This window comes from Solanum dulcamara, chromosome 1, assembly GCF_947179165.1.
Source record: "Solanum dulcamara chromosome 1, daSolDulc1.2, whole genome shotgun sequence".
NCBI lineage: Eukaryota > Viridiplantae > Streptophyta > Magnoliopsida > Solanales > Solanaceae > Solanum > Solanum dulcamara.
In genome coordinates this window covers 82,001,389-82,012,712 of record NC_077237.1, presented here as the reverse complement: position 1 = coordinate 82,012,712, position 11,324 = coordinate 82,001,389, and positions in this window count along the sequence as shown.

Genomic DNA, 11,324 nt, shown 5'->3' with positions numbered 1-11,324 from the left:
ATCGCAAAATGTTTGGTCGCTTTAGTCTTAATATCTCATTTTAATTTGATTTAGTTTACAAAAATCGACGTAGTAAACCGATTTTTTCATTGAAAAAAATGATTCACAAATGTAGGTTGCAAAATGTTTGGTCGCTTTCGAGATTTTATTTTCTAAAAAAAAAATGAGGCCGATCTCAAAATTACACATATAAAATTTATTATTCAAGAATATAATCCTCATCTTGATCATGATAGAATACGTTTTAACCACTAGACAATTAATACTTTTTTATTTAAAACATTGTTGTTGTTGTTTTTTAATATTTTTCAAAAAAAAAAATTGCAAAAAATCCGACCTCATGAGGGATTTTGAACAATTCTTAGTAATTTGGACAATTAATATGGAACATGAGGGAATATATTAGATGATGTTCCCTCCGTCAATATTAGTTGTCCACTTTCTTCTTTACATATCTTTTAAGAAATCATAAATAAGGACATTTTTAATAATTTATCCTTAAGAAACTTTTTGAAATTTTACAAACTTATTTACACTTTCAAAAAATAGAAATTAATTGTAAAGGTAAAATAATAAAAAATTAATTATATCTTAATTTTGTAAATTGACAAATAATTTGAAACAACTATTTATAAAAGATGAACAACTAATATAAAAAGAACGGAGTAATTAAATGAAAAAAAAATACTCCCTCTGATTGATATTAAGTGAATTGTTGAAGTATGACACACTCCTTAGGAAAATAAATTAAGGACATAAATTAAAGGTTACTTTCCATTAACCCTTTTGATTATTTCTAAATGAATCTCTTAGAAAATGTAATGAACCTTATTAAATAAAGGATAAATATGAAGAAAAAAAATGCTTTAATATTTTTTTAACTTTAAATAATTTACTTATTTTAAAATATAATTTTTTTTGAGTGATTCAATTAATATGAACTAGAGAGTGTACCAAACTACTAATTGCATCAAAATATTCAATAAATAGAAAGGATAAAGTTCAATCATTTGAGAGAAAACGCCAAAAAATAATAATAATAATGTCATAATCTAAATTTGTATAACTCGATATAATTATAAGATTAATTTGGGAAATTGTGTTGTCTTTTTACGTAAACAAAACTTCCATCTCTTTAGAAAATGACACTAATGTTGCTTGTCCTTTACCTTATTTTCTCCATGATGGTATATTATTTTAACTCGATTAGTTTCTGTCATGTACTACTGCTGGTGGCGGAATTAGGTAGTGTCGAAGGTTTAATTTAATTTAATTTTTAAAAAAATTATATTGTATAAATAAATAAAAATATTTTTTTATGTGAGATATTGAATTCCCTTAATATGAAGTAAATTTATATACTGGTAAAGGGAATTCAGCCATTTTGAACTCGTGGAATTTGTTGCTTAGGAGCAGATAATCTTTTTAATGGGGTTCTCAGGTTCGAAATTCAGTGCTTGCTTTTTTGGTCAAACTCGTTAATTTAGATCGAGATTTACCTAGCACGATTTATTTATTTTGTATGATTTGTAAATTAATACATTAGAGCGAGATTTACCCTGTGCACACCCGAATAATAGCGACAACGGATTCCCTTCTCATAAAAGAGAATGATAAAAAGATAAAAACATTTAACTTCTAGATAGAATTAATTAACAACTATCTTCCTTTTTGGTAGTAATATATAATTAACTATCTTTATAAAAATAAAATTTCTAAGATTGCCAACAATTGATCTAGAAATTTTAATCAAATATTTTGATACTTTAATACATTATATTATTTATGACAAAGAGTATTATTGTCACTTCCCGGAAGGGAATTTTAGACGTAACCGGCACTCAGAAATTATTATTGGCTCCTAAGCGAACCACTTGGCCTGATCACACATCCGTTCGTTCATTCAATCAGCGAAAGATTTAAAATAAAAAGACAATTAGGTGGACAATCTCAATTTAAAAATCTAGCTCATGGAAGAAAGGTCATGGACCATCAAATCAAACTCCAATATATGTCATAAAAATAGTCTGACAAAGACAATTCAAGGATATAAAAGTACTCAGTCATCATATCACTATCTAGTCTATGAAGCATCTATGGCTACTTCAAATCAGCATGAAAAGAAAGACTAAACTCAAAGCAGGAATAACATAAGTGGTATTCTTCTAATGTAGGGGAGGAATCAGCAATCGACTGAATGTAAACAGATCCTCAATAGTGCGTCTGTTGATGATCTCTAGAACTTGTCTCTGCGTCATGAAACGATGCAGGCCCAAATTGACGTCAGTACATGAAATGTACATGTGTAATATGGAAGAAGGAAATATGCATCAAGGTAGAATAATACCAATTCAGATATCTCAAATCAGAAAGATAATGAATTCAATCAGGATGTCATAAGTCTAAAGCAAGAGTAAGGTTTAGACAGAGACCAATCATATACAATCCGATCCAATCAAATCGGAGTACTATCAAGACCTATATGGGAGTTTCTCTTATCCGACAACAATCACTTATGAGCCAGTGATCATACAACAAGCCCGTTGTTGTTGCCACAATAGTTCAGTACTTTGCCAAGGTAAATGACAAATCATCCAATCCAATCAAACAATCAAGTCCTATCTTTTCAGGACATTAAAATAAAGGAAAACATCCGACTTTAACGGTTCAATCCTTTCTTGCACTGGCTACGTAGTTACTAAGTTCGAGTTATTACTTACTCTTACCTAATTCGGTGCTCGATACTACTCCCAAGACTCAATGCTCATAAGACAATCAATACCAATCACCCAATGAACAAGTCTCATATGAACTTTTATCAGTTCATTGGTTCTATCCAATCATTCCTTTCGGACAATCGATCTTCCAAGCATTACCAAATCATTCATTAATGAGTAGTTGGGACAATCATTTATACAACATTTAGTTGAGACCATTCAATTGAGTTCAATAATGAAGATGCAAGGACCATCAAGTTTTATCAAGACTATTATCATGCTCACATCTCAATCACAATCATACATTCACAAGTTCAAGTCTCTACACTCAATCCTTAATCATGTTCACCCCAATTTTAGTCAAAATATCATGAGGGTTTATAAAGTAAATAGTCAAAAATTATTTGTTCAAGAACAAGTTCATAGAAAATATCAATTACGCAATATTATGTAAAAATATATTAAGTTTAAGTAAAACTCTCAAGAAAAATTATGGGGACTCAATTCATTCACAAATCAACCTATCACAATCATGGAGACTCATCAATTCATTCACAAATCAACTTATTACAATCATGGAGGACATGCAAGAACAATATCCATGCTTTAGTTTAGCCTTACATACCTGGGATGAGTATAGGACAATCAATTTGCCAAGAAATCGCTTCAATCTCTTGAATCCTACCCTTTTCTCCACTCCTTAGCCCTAGGTCTCTAGTTAGAATGCGTAGAATGGACTTAGGAATGTTTAGAAACTCTTTTAAGGTCGAAAATGACCTATATCAATTGTGGGTTAAGTATATGAGGGTGGGAAAAAAAACCAAAATGCCCCTCCTTAATAATAAAAACGGGCAGAAAATTTTTGACCTGTGGGGGACAAGTGCATGACACGGACTTGTTCTCTCATAGTTTATTTTTTTCCAAAAATCTTTGACGGTGAAAATTGCACTATCCTAAACCAAGTACGCGATGCGGACTGGTCCCTAACTATATATTTACATCATTCCAAGATTTTCCTTCTTTATACAAAATGTGGTTGAGCTTAGAATTTAAATCCTACCTCTAGATTATTTAGATGTCAAAGGAAGTTATAGGTGTATAACAACCTCCTCTTTATAACAATCAGAAAATCTTGAAACCATTAATATTATTATAGTAAAAAACGAAAGATATTAAAAAAAGGTACTTGTAATAGACTTTAAAATTATATACCGGTGTAAAAGTTTTCACTGTCAATGAATGTTAGTTAAACACATTAATTAATTATTTACAAGTGATTATTATAATTTAATTAAAAATGATAAAACATTATTGAATTAATCACTATTAAAGAAAAAGAATTAGCCACAGAATTAATTGTTAAAATTGACCGCAGCTAACAAGATATTTAATTGACCTACCGTTGAATTGGATTACCAATAATTTTCTCACGTTTAACCACAGAATTTGTCTGTCGTATTTTTTCTTTTACTAGTGATAATAAGTGATAGCAACTTTTTATAAATTAGTAAGGCATTTCTTACGGATATGATTTTAAAATAATTTCTAACAAACAGAAGACAACAATATGATTCTTCAATAATTTATCTAAAGATATGGAGTAATAAAATAACAACCAACTCATTGGTCCCTAAGTGAAATTAAATATTAGGCCTGGCAAAATATGAATACCCATTCCAAGAAGTCAGACTCAGACAAATTTTATACTATATTCAATATTGTCAATCCTAGCTAGATTTCAAATATAAAGAAGCAAGAAGACGTAAAAATCAAAAAAGAAAAAAATTATTATATATACATAAAATTAATTTTACTATTAAATATACATTATATTTTTTCGTCGTAGGAGGTTCAATTCTCTCACAGCTTGGCTCTACCCCTGCCTCCACATACGATAAATATTTACGCGCATAGCATATTTATATCAAATTCAACAAATGCATAACTTATGTCGTAAATTATAACAAGTTATTCAAATTCTTACTTTAATTTATCTTTATTTGCTGCAAGTGTTTTGCCACACTAGGAAACTAGTAACGTGTGATTTTCCTTTTCCAATTGCTAGATTGTTCCTACTTATTACAAACAGACTACACTATTATTTTATTATTTGTAGAGATGAATAATTTTTTCATGAGCTATCACATGTTGTAAATATTTCAAAATTATTATTTGAAAAAGTTGTGGTTTAAATAGTTTTTATATTAAATCAATAAATTACCATGAAGAAACTATGAATACAAATATATTTCCATCTGCTTCACAGAGCTATAGCCAATTAAGGATGTGCAAGTGAACATTCTTCGACACGGAAAATTATACATATATATAGGTAAAAATTATTAAACATCAATATATACTTATTTTTACACACCTTTGATAAGGTTAGAGTCTTTGACGCAGCGAATAAGGGCATTAGAAAGTGTTAGTGTGATCATGAACTCATATATTAATTATTATTCATTAACTTAAAATTATAATAAAAATTTATAAATTTTAAATTCTGAATTCAAAATTGACGTTTATAGGAATGATGATAGGAAAGTAGGTGGCTGGTTTTTGCAGTTAGGTTGGGTAAGAGGTGAATAACTCGTGCACGATTCATAGTGGGCCTATCTTTCTATTAGCACCATATACAATTTACATACCTGTAGAAGTGAAATGGGTACAAGTAGGACAGAGACAGAATATGAACAAATTCTTTTATCGGCATAACTCACGAGTAGGGTTGTACAGGACAAATTGATAAACCGCATCAAATCGACAAATCGAACCAAACCGAAAAAAAACCCCGACTAGTGGTTTGGTTTGACTTGGTTTAGTGTTTGGAAAAAAAACCCGACCATTATAGGGTTGGTTTGGTTTTAACTAAAAAAAGTCAAACCGAACCCAAACCGACCCGATTATAGATATACTACTTTTAAATTATGTTATACATAAAAATATTTATTAAAATGTAATATATAAATATTTTTTAAAATTTTTTCATAATTTTATTTTTCTTTCTTACATTTAGATTTGGACTTGAGAAACTCATCTAAATAATATACAAAAAAAGCATCTTATAAAGTTATATTATAAAGTTAAAATTTCAAACAGTGTTCTGTCTCCATCTTATATGTTGATATATTGTATTAGAACTCTTTTTAAGAAGCACTGTTTTGTGCTTTTTATTAGATACTATGAAAAATCCGAGAAATCCGAAAAAATCTGAAAAATCCGAGAAACCCGAAAAACCCGAAAAAACTCGAGAAAAATTGATATCGAAAAACCCGATTTTTATTGGTTTGGTTTGGTTTATAGATTTAATAACCCGACATAAATGGTTTGGTTTGGTTTGTAAAAAATTCGAACCAACCCGGTCCATGTACACCCCTACTCACGAGATATTATAATATAAAAATATAAATTTTATATTTTATAAAAAAAATATTGATTATGAGGAATAAAAATTAAAGACCAGTAAGGAAAAGCCAAGAGGCTCAACCCTCAATACCATAAGAATCACTTTTCTATGCCTTACTACAAATTGAAGTTTTGGCAATTTCTTGTTTAGGTAGTCTATGTGGTTAGAAATTGTTCTCGTTTTCCTTGCAAAGTTTAAAATATTTTAAAATATATAGATGAATGAATGTGGATTTTAAAATTATTTTTTAAAAAGTTTTTGAGCAAAAGTCTAAAATAGTCAAGAAATACGTCATGAAATTTATCATGAGAATAGTGTCAATTTAGCTAGCAATTCAAAATAAGTCAATAAAAACATTCATTTGTCCTCATACATTCATCTAATTAAATTGTCATCATTTCAAGAATGTATCATGCTAATTGTGGGAAACCATAATATTAATAACCATAAAAACCATATCGAGTCATTAACAATTTCACAAATGAAAATTTGGACAAACGAAAGGACTTCATTCTAGTGAAAAAAAAGATAAAAAAGTATTGAAAACACTTCTGAGTTGGCGCAAATTATTAGTTTTATTTTTGAACTATTGACATTCTTAAAATTAAAGCATCCGTCTATTTGACTAACTAAACTTAGATACACCTCCAATCTGCCACATGACATAGCTAGTAGTCTCAAACTCTTGTAGGAGAATGAGACTCTTAATAAAAAGCCGATAGAAATATTGAGAACACCCCTAAACTTGACCAAAATTTAGGAATGTATTTCACTCATATTGCAAGATCGGGGGTGTATTTAAGTACAGTTAGATAAGTAAAGAAATATTTCAAGACTGTCAATAATTTGAGGCTAAAATTAATAATTTGTGTCGAGTTTAAAATTATTTTCAATATTTCTCTCTAAATCAGAAACAAAAAACATCCTCTTTGCCTTATTTGGGCAATAAAACAAAACTAAGCCAACAAAGACAATGACGCCAGGGAAGATGTTTAACAGAACAAAAAAGTAAAGAAAAAAGAAATGCTAATAGTAGTTGAATTTAATTGATGAAAGAGGTGATGAATGCATGGATAATTTATATACCTAACCCCCAACCATAACCAAACAACCATCCCCCATGCACCTATCTTGTGCCCACTCATTAATCTCTGAGGGGGTCGTTTGATATGAAGAATAGGATAAATAAGGATATCTCGTAAGATGAATTATTTATATATTTTTTATGTGATATTTATTAATTTTATTATTTTAATATAAATAATAAAATAAAATAATTTCAACATTAATTAATATCTATAATAAATATGAGGTAAATAATCTTATATTTTATTCTGAATTGTTTTTCTTATCCTGTATACCAAATTACCGCGTAATCCATTGCATACAATACTCCTTCGATTGTTTTATTTTCAATGTCATTTTTTTTCTGTCTCATTTTAATTGTCATTTTTCGTTCTTTTTATGCCTATAAAAAATAATAAATGCAACATACTTTTAACTTATGGTGAAATTTGTCGAGATTTCTTAACCATTAATCAAATATTTTGGGCTTTAGATACTAAATGACTAGAAAAGCTCTCTTTTAAATGTTCTAAATTGTATACCGTCTAAGCTACATAATTCGTTATCCCTTTTTATATATTTAATGAAAATTACTTTACCCTCAACAACTTGGTAAATGATTACCTCCATCTGATATTTATATGATTATATTAAATTGTATTTATTTATCACGATCAACTAATTTTAGTGACATAAAAATATATACTCAAGGGCGTGATAAAGTAGTTAATGAACTAGGTTGAGAATCATGAACTTTCAAGTTCAAGTGTCATCAGAAACAAAAAATAATAATATTTTTTTCTCATCTATAATCTAATCTTAATAGACGGACCAGCAGAATTACTTGATCAACATAAGATAATGAATATCTATAAAATTAGTTAAGGTACATTATGCAATAACTTTCCTAACATATCCCCAAAGGAGAAACCAAAATTTCACTTTATGTATGAATATCTTAAATAGTAGGTTTAAATGTCATCAGCAGTAATAATAAAAACACAAAATAATTTCTTCTCATCTATTCTAACCTTAATAAATAGATTGATAAAATTATTTGATCGACATAAGATAACGAATATCCGTAAAATTAGTTAAGATACGTTATGCAACAACTCTCCTAACATATCCCCAAAGGAGAAGCCAAAAGTTTAATTACTTTATGTATGAATACCTTATAAAGCAGATACAAATGTCATCAGAAATTAAAAAGAAAATACTAAGTAATTTCTTTCTCATCTATTCTAACCTTAATAAGTAGACTAACAAAGTTATTTGATCCACGTAAGATAAGGAATATCCATAAAATTAATTAAGGTACATTATGCAACAACTTTCCTAACATATCCTCAAAGGGGAAACCAAAAGTTTGCTTTATGTTTGAATACCTTAAATAGAAAAATAGGTGGATATTTGCTAAGAACAACTTTCTATTATTCGACAAATATTCATTCCTTGGCAGGTGAAGGGTTGGTCGATTACACAACCAACTTTTAGTCAAAATTCACCTATTTCCCAAGACCCTTTTTGTTTTGCAAAAAAGAAAACATGGTACCAATTATTACACAATTCTATAATATGTGAAACTTGAAAATTCTCAATTTTTTTCATTTTTTGGCATAAAATGTCTAATTAGTCTAACTGTCACTATCCAACCCATTGGGCCATGCGAGCACCTACTTTATAACTTAAGTAGAAAAATCCTTAATCTCTTTCATAAAAAGTATTGCAGAATTTAAATTAAAACTTGAGTAATTTAAACAAGATGTTTATAGAAATCTGTAATAATACACTTGTAAAAAAATAAAACATAAACCCCCCTAGATACTAGTCTAGAACAGGTACAAGAGCTTCTAAGAGTAGTAATAAAATAAAGGAACAATGACCCAGCTTTCACCATAAGAAAGGAAAAATAAAAGTTGTTGGAGGATCGCCTTCACCGAAAAGACATAACTGACCCTGTAACCAAACTATGTCAAGTGGCATAGCAAGAGTAGTATCAGTACAAACAACATGTACTGGTAGGCATCATCATTCAATCTGATACCCACCACATAGTATATGAACAAATAAAATAAGAGAGATCATAATACTTGAACTTTATAAATTGTCCATCCCAACCTATAAGTAAACTCCTTACTCTCACCCCTAAGGTCTTTACCAGTTTACTCTCCAGAGTTCCACTAACCACTCTAGTTACAACTTAAAACCTGTGGATTATGGGCCCACCATAATACCGTCCATTCACTCCAACAGTCTCTACCTAACAATCTTAACCGCCCGATGATTTCACCAAGTCATCTCTGGTCTTAGTCCAATTGTCTCACAACATAGGAGCCTAGCCATCCCATAATCACACTTCCTAACTAAACACGGTTTTAGATAACCACTACTACCACCACAATTACTCGTAGAAACTTCAATGTTAACACTTTCGGTCAATAAGCAATCTCTACCTCTAAGCCTATGAATATAGGCTACTTCATATAACACACATGTCACCTCAAGGCCTAATACGACCCATCATCTTACCCATAAATAAGCTTATTCATGCTCACAATTCTTTATAACTAACACACCTCAACTCAAGGTTTCCTTTATAGGTCCTTAATCCATGGCTCATTTACCACTAACCTTATTATTACATGTAAATACAAATATCATTAGGTCCTCTCATGGAACCATCCACATACACATACTTGGCCCTCTCAGGGACCCAATCTAGTCATATTTATGGCGGAACGTGACATCCAATTCAAGAATGTGTCGGAACATGATACTCGATTCAAATAGTATCGAAATGTGACACTCGATCCAAATATATGTTGGAACGTGACACCTGATTCAATTTTGCAACCAACCACAAACTATCAACAATAGACCACATTATATCACCAAGAACAAGTTCATCACAAAACAAGCCAGTGAGGGATCATTTGCATAAGGTCTAACATGTTTCTCCTAATCATACACACCTATGCATATCATAAGTAATTCAAACAAGTACATAAGATGTTTCTGGGAAACAAACCCATGCCTACACTACCAAACCTTTAAGGTTTATCATCAATATCTACTAGTTTTATATTCTTGTACACAATACTATATCCGTTATAAATTAACCGTCTGTATGCAATAATATCCCAATCAATAAACTTCCCAATTCGTTACAACGTCATTTTATCCAGGTCACATTCAAATTAGACCCTAACACAATTGAATTTCTGTCCGTAACCCATGACCCACAACTTAGTTATATGGCTCCTTATTAAATTTCCTTCTATACTACACAATAAGTATAGATTTACTACTTAGAAATGAGAACCCTAGCCTACTTGGATGCCAAACAACTGTGGAAAAGATCTTAAAAATAAAATATTTCGCCTTAAAACATAAGATCTTAAAAATAAAATATATTACTTGTTACAATACGAAAATTGATCTGATTGAGTCTCTCTTCCTCTAGGGAAAAAAGCCAGTGGCTACAAGTCATTATGTAAAATTTATTTATACTAGTGATGTATACTATTTAAACTCAAAATAATGTTATTCTTTATGAAACTCATGAAAAGGTAAGAGCAAAAACTTAGTGTAACAGTTGTTTACATAAGCCAATGTATGTATGCATGTCATGTATTTGAATACTTTTTCTTTTACTTAGCCATATATAATTAACATATACTTTTACTTCATTAAATTACTAAATCATGTATATTGTGGTGATTTATTATAAATATCCAATGGAAATAATTCTTTATCAAAATTAAATATCATATTGCCTATTGTCATAAAAGAAGTATAACTATAGGTGCAATGGAGAGAGGGGACAGCTTTGTCGCGGATCTTTCTTTGCTTTCTTTTATGAACTCCACTGGTCGTCCATGAATTATAGGGGCTTTCCATTGTATTTACATTTTTCACCCCTAACATTAAATGTTAAAAGAGAAATCGACGTAAATAGTTGCTCATTAAAATAATAGTCAATAAAAATATATATTTTATATACATAAAATTTAGCTAATGAATATAATTATTTTTGACCGACCAACTAAGTGTATAAAATGCCCTAAAAAGAATGTTTTGTGATAATTATAAGGGTGAAAAAAATATTTATTCATATCTAGTATTTAAATTAA